The sequence below is a fragment of the Eretmochelys imbricata genome, chromosome 4, assembly GCF_965152235.1.
Source record: "Eretmochelys imbricata isolate rEreImb1 chromosome 4, rEreImb1.hap1, whole genome shotgun sequence".
In the NCBI taxonomy this organism is placed as follows: Eukaryota; Metazoa; Chordata; order Testudines; family Cheloniidae; genus Eretmochelys; species Eretmochelys imbricata.
The window spans coordinates 32,180,535-32,195,793 of NC_135575.1; the positions used below are offsets into that span (position 1 = coordinate 32,180,535).

Below are 15,259 nucleotides of genomic sequence, written 5' to 3' on the forward strand. Positions count from 1 at the left end.
CGCTGCGGAGTAACTCCGGATTGACGCTGGTACAACTGACAGCAGGTTTTGGCCTGGCGGGATTTGTAATGTAAAAGAAACTGATTGGGGGGGGGGAGAGGTTGACGAGAAGGTGTGAGGCTACTTAACATGGGGAAATAGATTCAATTTGTGTAATGACCCAGCCACTCCCAGTCTCTATTCAAGACCAAGTTAATGGTATCTAGTTTGCAAAATAATTCAAGTTCAGCAGTTTTTCGTTGGAGTCTATTCTTGAGTTTTTCTGTTGCAAAATTGCCACCTTTAAGTCTGTTACTGAGTGACCAGAGAGGTTGAAGTGTTCTCCTACTGGTTTTTGAGTGTTATGATTCCTGATGTCAGATTTGTGTCCATTTATTCTTTTGCATAGACACTGTCCGGTTTGGCCAATGTACATGGCAGAGGGGCACTGCTGGCACATGATGGCATATATCACACTGGTAGATGTGCAGGTGAACGAGCCCTTGATGGCGTGGCTGATGCGATTAGGTCCTATGATGGTGTCACTTGAATAGATATGTGGACAGAGTTGGACATGTTAAGTATCCTCACAGCTGCTTGTCAGTTGTCTGAAATGGGCCATCTTGATTATCACTACAAAAGTGTCTTTTCTCCTGGTGATAATAGCTCATCTTAATTAATTAGCCTCTTAGAGTTGGTATGGCAACTTCCACCTTTTCATGTTCTCTGTATGTATATAGATCTTCTTATTATATGTTCCATTCTATGCATCTGATGAAGTGGGCTGTAGCCCAGAAAAGCTTATGCTCAATAAATTTATTAGTCTCTAAGGTGCCACAAGTACTCCTATAATGTTTTTAAGTTCTCATCCAAAAGACTGATATACAGTAAACGGCGTAGAGCTATTTCTCCAGGGTATATCCAGATTCATTAGTATTAGCTTTAAAAGCAAACAAAGGAGAAAAAAAATGGGGAATTATTGTTAAAATAATCTGAGCAGGTCCAAAGCAATAGGTGTCCAGCAGGTGCTGCCTGCTAGGAGCACATATGGCTTGGGACACTCTACAATAATGTAATGTACTGAACCTTAGGTGAGTTTACAAAATGAGAGCTTAAGTGTGGTGTGTTTCTTATTCTGAAAACCTCATTGCTTGTAAGGGCAGTGTCTTACCTGTATATGAGAACCTGTCAATATGATTGATTTACCCCCTTCCCTATCTCCCTCCTCCATCGATTTATGGAGTCATTGGACCAGAAATGAAGTGTTACTGGTCACTTAACTAGTCTTTCAATAAATGAATGACTTATTGTGAATGACTGTGTTGTGGATTTTCCTTAAAGGGTGACTGTCCACTTGATTTTTTTTTCAATTATGCAAATTCAAAAATTCCAGTTTCTGTTAGTGCACACTTTAAATTTCATGCTGTGATATTTCTTTGTAAAGAATATTGTAAATAAAAAATGTATATGGTTTTTCTACTCTTTTGTTAAAGTTTGTAAAGGTTCGTAAGCTCGGGAGAAACTCGCTGTGCATAAAGTGCTTTCAAGTCCACAAAAGAAACAAACTGAAAAAGGAAAGGGAGAGAATTATTTTTTAACTTTGTAGGGGTTACTTGTAACTAGAGGAGGCACAGAATTTCAGTCTGAAAATACAGTGATTTTTCAAATGTCCCTTTGATTTTACATGTGAAATTCCTACTTCATCTGAAAGAAAAATCACGGTTTCTACTACATTGCATTGTTTGGATTCCCTTAAAAACTAGTCACTTACCAGTATGACTGGTGTAAGCATTATTTCTGATATTTTCAATAATTCCATTCTAAGTATAGGGAATACTGCTGCTAATTTAAATAATTTCAAAAGCAGTAAATGGGATCTTCAGTACTAAATAATGAAAATGAAATTATCATGGATGGAAAATAATAGCTATTTAATTGTTTGTTACATTTGACCCTAAAAAATAAGAGGATTCAGCTCTCCATTATTTTTTATTTGAGTAGCATTTGTTGACATGAATGAATGAGCATTTTTAAGTTACTCACTTCACGTGAACAAAAAATAGGAAATAGTTTCTGAAACTTACATACAAAATGGAGTCTGCATTAAGATGAATTACATTATGTGCCCTGATCCCCCAAATGCTTCTGTATATGATCATGTATTATTCAGACAAGTGAAATTAATTATGCATGTAAGAGTTTGCGGGATTGTGGTTTTATGAATTAAGCATTGCTATTAGTTTAACGATACATTTCAGTTTTCAGTTAAAAATGGTAAATTTTAAAAGGCACTAGTCCTTGCAAAAACTTATACACACTTGCTAAAATGAAAAGTTTGAGAGGAAAATATAGATAACATAAATTGACAAATTTAAGTCCTTTTTTCCTCTCTTTCTCTTCCGAAGAAGAAAAATCAAAGCAGTAGTAAAGGGTTTGATGCTCCACTCCAGTACACCAGATTTGTAGCAGTGTTACTCCACAAAACTGATGTAATGAGTGAATAATGTGACCAACTGTTTCATTTTGAATTTGGGAACTTATTTGCAGTTTACTGTGAATTTGTTTACTTTTCTAAATATTCTGCTAGCCAAAGAAGGGGTTGGGGTTTTGTTTTGTTTTTTTTTCTGGTTTAGAGCCACACTTCTGTCATTTGCTGATTTTGGGGGGGGGGGGTTGCAGTATTTTGTCATCTATATCAATTAATGAGCAATAATTGAGTTGCTAAAATGCAAAAACAGTATGCTATTTAAAGACTCAAATGTGGTTCTTCAGATGGTGTAAATTGTCATAGTTCTGTGATTCATTGACATTCAAGCTATGAGGCAAAGGGGGGAGGGGGCAGTGCCTTGCCCCGACCTTAGTTTGCCCCCCACCCAGACTTTTCATAGGGCTATATGCTCCATTATGTCTTCTACTTCCTCTCCCCCACTTTCCTGCTCCCTCCTCCCCCCCCCCCCCCCGCGACTTTTCAGGTTACAATATAATAACATATAATGTTATATATACTGAAACACGACTTCCTCCTGCCCCCCCGCCCAAATATTTCTGAAATGGCGCTCCCAGAGCTATGATATGCACACTAGCAAAGGATCTGTCCACAACATTTATACACTTGAATTTTTATTTAGCCTTCTAAGAACTAGCTTTGGTAAAATGTCTGCAAGAACTGTGAATAATTTTAGACTGTAGTATTGATTTTAACAGGTGGAAAGCTTTTCTTTCCCCTTCCTGCCCAGACCCTTCCCCCCCCCATATCCCTTTTAATGGAAGAAATTTACATTAACAAAAAAAGTCGTCACAAAATTAAATTAGTTTCATTAATAACTAGTCAATAGGTGCTGGAGAGAGTTAACATTATGAAACTGAGAATGATTTGGTTTCATTTTGGTGAGGAGTTGTGTAGCTCTAAAAAATACTGACTTCCTCAGTGAAGTAATTTTGTGACTGACAGGGAACCCTGGGTTATCTCAATCATTCGGTGAATTTTGAAGCTGTTTTGCACAGTGAAAAATGCCCCGGAAAAAAGTACTTGTGATTGAAAAGGAAAATGAGGAAGGATTGGGGGGGGGGATGGAGAGCGCTGGTTAATTTAGTACCATCTTTTAAACATTTCCTACTTCTTACAATTATATATATGTAGTTTCACAATGATTTTAGGTATTTTTCTTTAAGCTTGATTTATTACTCTTATTTGGCTGAAACGATGTGATTTCAGTAATGCTTAGCAATAGATATCTATAGGGAAGCATCACTACATCACAAACTCAACACTTCGTAACTATTGGAATTTTCATGAAAAATCAAGTTCCCCTTTCTAATCAGTGTTGCTTTGTCCTTTTTTGCTTTCCATATGCTGCTACATATATAATGGTCCATGAGCTAACCCAGAAAATGCCCTTCAATTGTAGGACCCCATGTATGGTGTTTCTTATGTACAGTGGACCTGTTCTAGGAGCATCAGAACCAAATTGGCAGCCCTTTCTGTGTATGGGGGTTATGGAGTATGTTGTTATAATTATTAAAATTCATAGGCTAATTTATGGAACCAAGTTTTCCCTTTTAGTTACACACATATCCTACCCCACTGACTCAGAGGTTGAAAAGATGTAACTGAGAAATGAATGTTTTTATTCATTTATTGTTAGCTTTTTGTGCCAAGAGAAACTATGGCTCAGAAACCTCTGTGGTCTTTTGACACACTGTGTTATCAGACGATCATGTGTCGTGAGAGACCACTTCAGAAAAGAAATTAATCTGAACAAAACGTTCCTGCCTTATAGATCACTGTTGTTTCCCAGCTATACATTTACATTTAAAAGTATCTTGAAGGGAGAGAGAATCTTATTTACTCAGTTAGCAAGCAAGAACATTTCCAAACAACTTTCTGTCAATTTACTGATGGATTTATCCTGCAGGGGATTCCTGCTCCAAAGGTGAAAATAGTGGAGTTAATTATTTTTAAAAAATGGAAAAAGAGTTCTAGACACTCAGCTCTAGGTCACTTTCAGCCCCAGCCCTTAAAGTTCCCATATGATGGCCACTATGTGGACTGTGTGATAGGCTTAGAAAAATTTCTGCCTTGCCAAAATCATAATCACAACAGTCACTAATTATGAAGTTAGTCCAATGTTGGACTTACTTATTGTCCAATATTGTCTCAGTAATTATGTCCTCATTTCCAAAGGTACTTAAGCACGTGCCTAGTTTTAAGCACATGAGTAGTTCCATTGAAATCCATGAGACCACCCCATCTTTATTTCAAGCGTGTGGTTAAGTACCTTGTTAAATCAGGATCTGTCTTCGTTGACAATTTCATCTGAGAGGCCAAGGACTAAACCAGCGTGTTTCTGAATTATTCTGTCTCTGTCCCATTTTATAAGTAAAATCTCTAGATTAGTATTGAGCTACACTGTCAGACTGAGCACCAGTGAAATCCAGCACCAAATTAATTAAATTCTTCCTGTTGTAAGGCCCAGAATTAGTTAAGGTAAAACACTGTGGGCTAGACTAACAAAGAAATGTACATGTGGTAAGGCTGAGCATTACCATGCCTAATTTTTAGGCACCTAGAAGGTTAGGCACTGAGGTTCCCTGTACAATTAATGGGGAGAGATGGGTGCCTCAGAATGGGATTATGCAGAAGCCAGCATGCTGGGTGGCTCGTTGTCTAATTTACCTAGGGGGAGATGCCACGTCAAGGGGTGTGTGCTAAGCCCTGCTTCTCTCTTGGAGATGGGTGCCTAAAACCAGGCTGCAGGGATATATCTCCCTCTCATTGAGATTCCTAGCTGCCAGTCTTGTCCTCAGGTTAGCCTCCTATGCTGTTTTAGCAAGATGCCAGGGACCAGAGGGAGAGACCTCCCTTTTAACCTTTAGACCAGTGGATAGGGTACTCACGCAAGATGAAGAAGACTTCCCTCCATGCCCCCCATTTCAGATCCCTCGTCCTGATGGGGAGAAAGGTGGCAAATCTCTCTTCAGAACCTCTCTCAGGCGACTGCTGTAACCACTGGGCTAAGGGATATTCTGATGTGGGTCTCCCTTAGTCTCTCCTGTTGAAGCTGTCCCACTTTGGATTAAATAATGAAAGAATCACTGGGCAAGAGAGAGTGTGTGCAAATGTGAGAAGGACGGTAACCTGGTGATTAGAGCACTCACCTGGGAGAGCCAGGATCCAGTTCCCCTGCTGCAGTGACTTTTTTTATTACTCACAATGGAATAGCTTCAACAGGAGAGATTGAGGGACCCCCCCCCCAACCCCCTCAGAATATCCTATAGCTCAGTGGTTAGGGCACTTACTTGAGGGTGGCAAAGCCCAGTTCAAATCCCTTCTCCCCTTATGTGGAGGGTGGACTTGAACTGGGGATCTCCCACATCCCAGGTGAGTATCCTAACCACTGGGCTAAAAGTTATGAGGGTGGTCCTCTTTCTTACCCTCCCCCTTCCCCATTTTGTGTGAGTTCACCTACTGGGGCCCCGATCCAGTAGACAAGGTCTGAACACGTTCACTGGATGGGGCCCTGCAGGCGAGTTAGGTGGAGGAATGCCTGTCTTCATCCAGTTTGTGAATCAATTTGTGCCTCCATAAACTGGCATGGAGCTGTGGTGTGCATGCCCAGAGGCTGAAACATAGTTCCTTGGAAACTTTTACTGCACAAATGTAGGCGGAGAGTGATTTTTCTAAGCACTAACAAGGTGTGGGAGGCAGCTGAGTGGGGGTTTTGTGAATCCCAGTGGAGCCTGATTCTGGGATTTAGGCACCTACCATGGCAGTTAGGGATACATTCACAAAAGGATTTAGGCACCTATCAGCTTCAATCCAGCGAGTGACTCCTATTGGTATTTCAAAGGTTGAAGAACACATGAGGCCCTAGGTAGGATGATGTTCTTTAAAATCAGATTTCTTGCCTCTCACAGACCTCTGGATAGTTTGAGGCACATAAATAAAATAAGCAATAGAGGTACTCCAATGATTTTCTAATTTTACTAGTGATGTTTTGAAATATTTTATGTTGTATAATATGAATTATACTACATACAATTGCGGCCTAAGCGACTGTTGTCATGTGTTTTGTTTTATGTGAATTAAATCCCAGACAGCCTGAGTTCTACTTCCCAAATCTCATTTTGAAAACAGGTTTCAGCCTCCCCAAACCCAGACTTTTAAAACTCACGTTGCTGTCCTGAGTTTTACCTATGTTATTTGCGTATTGACATTGCACCACCAACCAGTCAGAAGGTCAGCACTTCCAATTTTCAGTGGTCAGCTTGCAAACAAGGGCCATTGAGAATCCCTGGCCACCACCACCACGAAAAAGAACTGATGGAGCTCTTGCTACCTCCAGAGCCCCCTCTCTCCACAATGTATGTCAGTGTTCTTGTTTAAATGGGGAATCCCACCCTGTCTGTATTACACTCCAGAGCCTGCACTGAAAGTGCAACTGGTGGTGCATGACAGTGTGTTGGAGCTTAGAAATGTGTTGGGCAGAGGGGGTTTGTTTTGTTTGTTTGTTCGTTTTTAGTTACTTGAGAAATTATTCATTCGCCATAAATGATCAAATTCGACTCTGGATACTCATATGCAATTCTCATTTAGAAGAAGGGGAAGTATGTATGTTTCCTGGGTTACAATTTGACTGTTTTACAAAAAATTTTAATATCATACAATTACAAACAGGGCCGACCTTAGGGAAAATAGCGCCCTGGGCAAACTTGTATTTTGGTGCCCACTGCCCCCCCCCCCCCATTGCCTATCCACTGTGGATAGTTCTCTGAAAACATCCACTCGGTGTGCAATGGCAGTCAAAAAAGCTAACAATTTTGGGAATCATTAGGAAAGGGATAGATATAAGACAGATAATATCATATTGCCTCTATATAAATCCATCGTACACCCACATCTTGAATACGGCATGCAGATTTGGTCGTCCATCTCAAAAAAGATATATTAGAATTGGAAAAGGTTCAGAAAAGGGCAACAAAAATGATTAGGGGTATGGAACAGCTTCCATATGAGGAAAAATTAATAAGACTGGGATTTTTCAGCTTGGAAAAGAGACAACTAAGGAGCAATATGCTAGATCGGGGGTGGCCAACCTGTGGCTCCAGAGCCACATGCAGCTCTTCAGAAGTTAATGTGCAGCTCCTTGTATAGGCACCAACCCTGGGGCTGGAGCTACAGATGCCAACTTTGGCCATGAGCCACGATGGGCAGGGATGGTGTCCCTAGCTTCTGTTTGACAGAAGCTGGGAATGGGTGACAGGGGATGGATCACTTGATGATTATCTGTTCTGTTCATTCCCTCTAAAGCACCTGGCATTGGCTACTGTCAGAAGACAGATACTGGGATAGATGGACCTTTGGTCTGATCCGGTGTGGCTGTTCTTTTTCTTATTTTACTCAGGATCAATATGCTTGAAGCACAATTTATGTGTGTAGAGCAAATATTAACATATCGTTATCTGTCATTAGGTCACTACTTCATTTTTTATTCCTTCCCTAAGTGCTAGTCATAATCTAGAAGTCCCCTTAGTAAGGAAAGTCATTAGGTTTCCAGGGATGCTCAGTGAAGTAAGATTAATGAGGGAACACTGCCCATTCTGCAGGAACAAAGCAAAACACAGGTGTAAGTTACAAGAACTACATATTCCTCACTGATTTTTCACATTACATTTAGTGCCAGTTATTATTTACAAATTTTATCTTAAACAGTTGGCATCAGTCGCACAGTATCGGGGCAATTAACCTTATTAGGCTCAATGGTGGAGCATATTCTGCAACTTTTATGTAGATTATTCCCAACCTGTCTTAAACCTTAAAGGCAGCAAAAAGTTTGGTTGTATTGTACATGGATTAATTATACAGATAAGACAGCCATTCCCACAGTATTATTACTGTTTGTCTGATAAATTTCCCCATGCTATCAAATGTTTAGCTCAATAAAGTAATTGTTTCTTGTAGAAAATGAATGGCCATATTTTCAAAAGAGGTCAGTCAGCACCCAGTTGCGCTCATTTAGATTTTTTAAAAAGTGTCTACATTTTCATAAGATTTCAGCTCCCACTTAAGATACGATATTAAGTGGCCATATTTTCAAAAGTGCTCAGCATCCAGAAACTTCTGTTGAGAGTAGTTGTGGGTGTTGAGCACATTTGAAAATGTGGCCCCTAGTCTTTGTTCATCATTTTATTGTCACAAGCACTCACAGACTTTCTGTAGGCTATAATTCTATGCAGATTCTGTGGAAAGACATCCTTGATGGCTGGTAATGCATCCTTTGCTGAAAGAATTTTTGAGATGGAGTGTAAAATTATTGTTTAAAAAGAACTAAAATATTATCTAAGATCCCAAATCAAGAGGAAAAATCATTTCCATCTGAAATTTTATCAGTTTTAAGATACACAAGCCCAAAACCTCCTGAGTCCCATCAAACAGAAAATCATAACTAGCCATAGCAAATAACAAAGATTGTGTTAGTAGAAAAACCAGCGTACGATGTCATCATTCTGGGTTGACGTAAAAAAAATTAGACGATCTACAGATTTGTTAGTGGCTGGAGAAATGTAGCAATTTAAATTCTGGAGCCCCTTAACAGCACTGGAGAAGGCTGCTTCTCTGTGATACAGTAATATGCAACTATTTTTAACGTATTTTCTTTTCAATAGCATGTCTAAAACTGTACATTCAGTATAACACTCTTTTAAAAAAATCTCAAACACACCCTGTACTGAAGTCACAGAGGGGGAAAAAGACATTAGTAATATGTAAAAAAGGAAAGGATCTGCTAAGAGATTAAAAGGATGATGTCAAGTTGAGATTTAAGCAGTTTCTGTAATGTAGTTGCACATGTTTCAGCTGCCTCAGAGACCCCCGTCAATTTTTGTGATTTTTATAAACACCTTTCATGTTTTTTAAAATGTTCTTTCCCCTCTTGCTGTATAAAAGATCCAGTCATACGATGAGTGTAAGAGTGAAGTTGACTGTGTACAAAATGATGTTAAGAGCAAACAAACCTAAAAATTGAGGAAAATAATTTTGCATCTAATCTCTTTCAGTTATAATAATTTAGGGGGTCTCACTTGTAGCAGTAGCAGTTAGGTGTACATATAAAATGTGTAATTATGCATGCCATACTGGCGAGTGTGCATGCAACTTTCAAATTCCCAGTATTTCCAAAGCCATTCCTCAGAACAATAGTTTACCTTAATGATCACATCTTGTTCTGCCATTACCTAGGTATTAGGTAATACTGCCAGGTATTAGGACTAATACAAACCAAATAGGTAGTGGGATACCTGTGGAAACAAAATGACTGCCACAGTGAAACCTTCTCTGCAACAGACTTTTTTTTTCCCTGAATAATTTCCCATTAGTGCAGCTCCATCCGTGGTAGCAATGATGGGAGTGCAAGACACAGATAGCTGCCAGCGATTCTACCTCTTTGTTGTATATACCTGCTTTAAGCAGGTTTAGACAACATGGTCTTTAAAATGCCAGCGACTGCCTGGAGCTCTGCCTGCGCTAGTGTTTCCACTGGTGGTCCCACTCATGGAGCTGCACCAATGTTAGCAAAGGGAATTTTTTCAGCGAAAAGCCTTGTGTAGATACAGTCTAAAAGTTTTACAGTGAGCTAAAGGCCAGACATGGTTAAAACTACAAAAAGCAGGTTCCCCTGTGTAGCTGTTGTACATTATGTTGATGACCTATCTTGCCCTATGAGTATCCTCTCCAGGAGTTTAGAAGGCCTGAGGCTTTGTGCATACAATAATATGATGTGCTTCTTATCAGTAGATCTTAAAGCACTTTACAAAGAAGATTGGTATCATTATCCCTGTTTCGCAGATGGGCAAACTGTGGTGCAGAGCAGTGAAGTGACTTGTTTAAGATCCCCCAATCTGCCAGAGGCAGAGCTGGGAATAGAACCCAGGTTTCCTACACTGAAATAAAACAGTTTACTGTATACAGACATGGATTATGTATCAGTAGAGAAAAATTAGGACTAAGGATGATACTGAGGTTACAGAAAATAGGGTGAAGAGGAAGTCCTAGTGGAGGAGGAAGAGATACAGGATGAAATATTGTGTGAGGATTATGTAGTACAACAATTATCATTTGTATCTGCAGAATTCACCACTAGAACTTCTAAGCCCACAACACCAATGGGCATATCTCCAAAACCACAGTCATCTATAAGCAAACAGAAAGCCTGCCATATTTTATAGCTGTGATGTAGTACAACACGATATATATTTCTGGTATCACTCTTGTGAAATAGTGAAATATGACTTCAGTTCAGCTCCCCATTCCCTGTTTTTCCTTGTTTTGAGTAAGCAAAAGAAACCTGCTAACAGGATTAGTAATGATGGTTTATCTACAGCAGCTGTTGGTTTACACGTTTTTATTTGGAAAACCTTTTTTATATGTAAATACTAGGGAAGGACAAACACATGTGAATAGAAAATAGAATTGACACACACGTGTGTGAGCATCCCTGGCTAGAAAACTTGCAGCAGGAGCTGTTCTTTCAGGATTTCCAGCCAGTTGAGGGTGGGAGTTGTTTGTCATTATGCTGTATTTACTTTCTAGATTCCCCTTTCTGAAAGAAGAGGGTGTTCTTAAACACACCAATATCAGGAGAGAAAAACAAGCTGTTCTGTAAAAGTCTTGGGGGATTTAATAGAGGTAGATATCCTTCCTATAGAACTTTTAATAAACCATCTGAATAATTCTGTTGCAGAGATATTATCTTTTACAAAGTGTATATGAAGGAGACATTCTCTATTCAGTTACATAAATTTTCAGAGTAACCTTTATAGAATTTTACTTAATTTCTAGAGATCCCTATTAGCTTAATCTCTATTAAATTCAATAGGACATATCTATTGGACTGAATTTAAATATCTTGGCCTAGGAGTTTCTAAAATAAAATAGCAAGAAACCCTTCTAAACAGGGAGGGTTGGCATGTATGTTCTCTGAAGAGGCTGTCAGCATCATGTTAGCTTGTAATTGACTGTTTTAATGTATGGCATTAAATTATGGCATTTTAGGTGGCACAGAAAATTTGAGAAGAGAGATCAGTAGCTGCTTAAAATGTTTTCACCAACTATCACTCTTCACGTGACTAGGCTTTAGATGTAAAAGCCCTAGAAGGTGTTACAGGGATGTTATTGGCACTGTTTTTCCTTGGTCTTTCAAAACTGAGTTCTCAAGAACACTTAGACCATTTGTACTCAAATTGCATAGACTAAAAGCAGAGACCTTTCGACCATATCCCTTCTTGCAGGGTGGGATAAAAGAAGCATATGTTGTCTGGGGGTTTTTTCTGTGGTTTCAGGACCCATTGAAGTATGAGTCTTACTCATAATTTACGCTTCAAAACATGAATAGGTAGATCTCTGGGAATAAATCTAAAATTAGTTTTGTTTTAACTTTAACTTTTGGATCATACTTTTTTTTTTTCCGTGTCTTTACTTCCTGTTTGGATTTCCCAATTCATTAATATATATTTGCTATATACATGTTTCCAGCAAGACCCGTGTCATGCGACCAAAGCTAATAAGTAAACATGAAGTTAAAAAAAATAGAAGGGAATTTTGAAAAGCCCCAGTAGCTGCTTGAGAAGACCTTTGTAAATGTTTGCTGAAATGACTGGTAAACCAGCATCTGCATCATCATCAAGTCTGGTTCCTCCCAGACTAAGAAGTCAATATCAGGTTCTGCTTGTTCTCAAAAGGGTGAATATTTTTTAAAAATCCAATCCTGGTCAGTTTCTATTGTGTATGCCAGTATGGCTACTAATGTAGAGGATAGAAGTGACTTTGCTCACCTTTTAAAATCCAAACCTAATAATGAGACAGCAACAGTAGCTGGGAAAATAGTAAAAGCGCTTGCTGGCATTGTCTGGAAAGGCATGTCTTGTTTTGTTTTTTAAAAGGCTACATCTTGTCACATATAGTCATCAAATACAGAGAGATACGTAAAATATACTGAACGAGCTACAGCCGCATTCCTCAGGTTTTGGTTATTCTTATTGGCTCGTACTCAAGCATTAGTTCCAAGCCTTAACACCAAGTAATAGTTGACATTATATTCCATACTCTTCCCTCAGTTAGAGCCATGCAGTCCTGTTAGCTTCAGTGTACATTGTAGAAACAGATATTTGTTACTTTATTGTTTAATACCAACAAAGCCGTAAATGACTTTTCCCTGTGAACTTCCCTGAAAGTGTCTAACCCTTTCCTCTTCCCCAGTCACCTTTTCCTTCATCTAAAAATAACACTAAAGGGCAACATTTTCCCCTCTGCTTCTATGAAATCTTACAGTAGCCAACCTGCTATGGAGACAAGGACGTAAAGTAGAGACACAGAAATTCAGCATGGGTCTCAGCAGCAGGGGCCTCCGGCCCGTGCTCTAAGGGAGTAAATGCTGTTCCTCCATCCTCCCAGGGAGCAGTCAGAGGAAAATTCCATGAGTTCAGAACTCCAATCCCCTATGTGGGAATAACCCAGAAATGATTTTCCCCAAACTGAAGGAGTTTAAATTGTGCCGTCTTTCTCTTTCACTAGACACCTCTCTTTCACATCAAACCCATTCATTCATCTGCTCTCTACATTGGCTTCCCACAGAATATTGAGTCAAGTTTAAGGTCTCTGTCCTTATCCTAAAGGCACTCAGTGGCCTGGGCTCAGGATACCCAAAAGATCATCTGAGGTTCCAGGATGAGGACTGTGGTTAACAACTCTCCCCCTCAGGCATATTGGAATTTTCTACCACAAAAGTTAAGGCTTGTCTGTGCAGGAGACAGAGCTTTCTTAGGGGCCAGTCCCAAACTGTGAAACTGTCCCACAGGAAGTGAGGACCATTACAAATTTCACCATCTTCCACACTGAGTGCAAGGCACGGTTCTCTGACCAGGCTTCTCTAATATAAAAACATAGCAGCATATACATTTACAGACAAATTCCCTAAACAAAAACACTATACTGCACATATAGTTTTCTTTCTAGGGAGAAGTTGAGAGAGTGAATGAATCACACATGACAGATGTTAGTCACATCATTTAATATACATGTGGAAGGTGCTCAGATACTACAGTGAGGAGGGCAATGTAAAAATTCATTGGGGAGGAGTTATTCTCAAAGTCTCCTATTTTTGGTGATGTTATTGGCTTTGCTCCAATTTCCTGAATATATAGAAAACCTAGGAGACGGGTTAGAATTTATTTAGAGAACAAAAATCTTGTATACTGGGGAAATGTTCTAAGGGCATTTTCAACATTACTTTGCTTTGAAGATGGATGAAATGCTTTTAGTTTGAAACTGAGAGTCTATTAGTCATTTGGAGGGGATTGTTTTAGACTTCTTGGGGGTGAATTTTTAGCTAGTCCCTGAAAAAGCACCCAATCTATTTACATACATAAAGCAGAATGTTTGCATGCCCAAGTCAGCATGTGTATGTACCACACTGCCTGTGTGTGTAAGAGAGAGATCATGTTGCATTTTACTGCTACTGAGTACAAAAGAGCTTGAGTGAGAGGCACCTGTGTAGTTGGTGCCAAAGAACTTCTGTATGATGCCTCCTTATGAGCATGGCATCTGTGTATATATAGCCACAGTGTAGTCCATGTGCAGTTTGTTCTTGTTAAGCAAAATCTGTATTTTTTTTAAATTACTGGTCTTCCTGGCATCATGTCAGGATCCAAATAGCTACTCATTAGTTCTAATGATAAAGCTATCCATTGCATCATTTCAGGACATCTTTTAATTTTTAATAGCAAAGTACAATAAATGGTAGCTATTTGGAAAATACACTATATTGCCCCTGCTTTTGTTTATGAGTCATGTCTGATAAAAGTTCTAAATATGGATTCTACATGAAATACATATTACCATGAATCAGAAAAAGGAATATGAAATAACCACATTTCCTGCATGAAGTTCTCTTGTGAGAATAGGTGAGTGAGATAATTTCTTTTACTGGGCCAACTTCTGTTGGTGACAGAGACAAGCTACTGTGTGTTGAACCAGCTGGAGCTTATGTGTGGCCTTTGTCAGCCCCAGGTAGCGAATGATGGTGGAATCAAATCTGTAGGTGATAAATGCATGGAGCTTGTGCATCATAGCTTGATCATCCTCCAGCGACAATGAGCTCAATTGCCTAGTTAACCAGACTTGGAAGGAGGCATTACATGTCTTTCCACTCTTTCTATGTACATGTTTAGGAGTAGTGATGAATCCAACAGGACCCAGAGACTACACACTACCTTGACAATTGGCAAGCAAACACCATCGATAGAGAGAGAGGTTCACATTCTAGCCATCCCCTCAAAATGTTTCCTTCTTCCTATCAACATCATTTCTATTTTGCTTGGCCTTGAAGGACATTTTGATCATCACTTTGCTTAGAAGACTCATGGAATCATAATTTGATTGAGTTAAGTATTCTTCGGCCAAATGGGGGAAAATGGTTTTAGACTTTCAGAAACAATTTTCATTTCACTTCTGTGAGTGGAATCTGGCATTTGTATGTACGGTTACCCACTTTGGGAAATAAGTAATTGTGCAGATGCATTTCTGGTGGCTTCCTGAATATTTGGCCTTTTGTGCTCTTCCAGTTTCTACTTTCCACTACTTTGTATCTAAATAGGAAGTCATTACATGGAAAACTAAATATTTATTTTTAGTAAGTATTTAGTCAGCTGGGTTATATTCCTCTATAATCCAGAACTGTAAAAAACAAAACAAAGCCTACTTAGAATGCCTCATTGTTTGAAGTAGCTG

The 15,259-nt window shown here is 39.2% G+C and overlaps 1 protein-coding gene across 3 annotated transcripts in view; it reads left to right on the forward strand.

Annotated features, from left to right (window-relative positions):
* NFKB1 (nuclear factor kappa B subunit 1) overlaps positions 1-15,259 on the forward strand; it is a 94,399-nt gene that overhangs the window by 545 nt on the left and 78,595 nt on the right. The window lies entirely within an intron of this gene.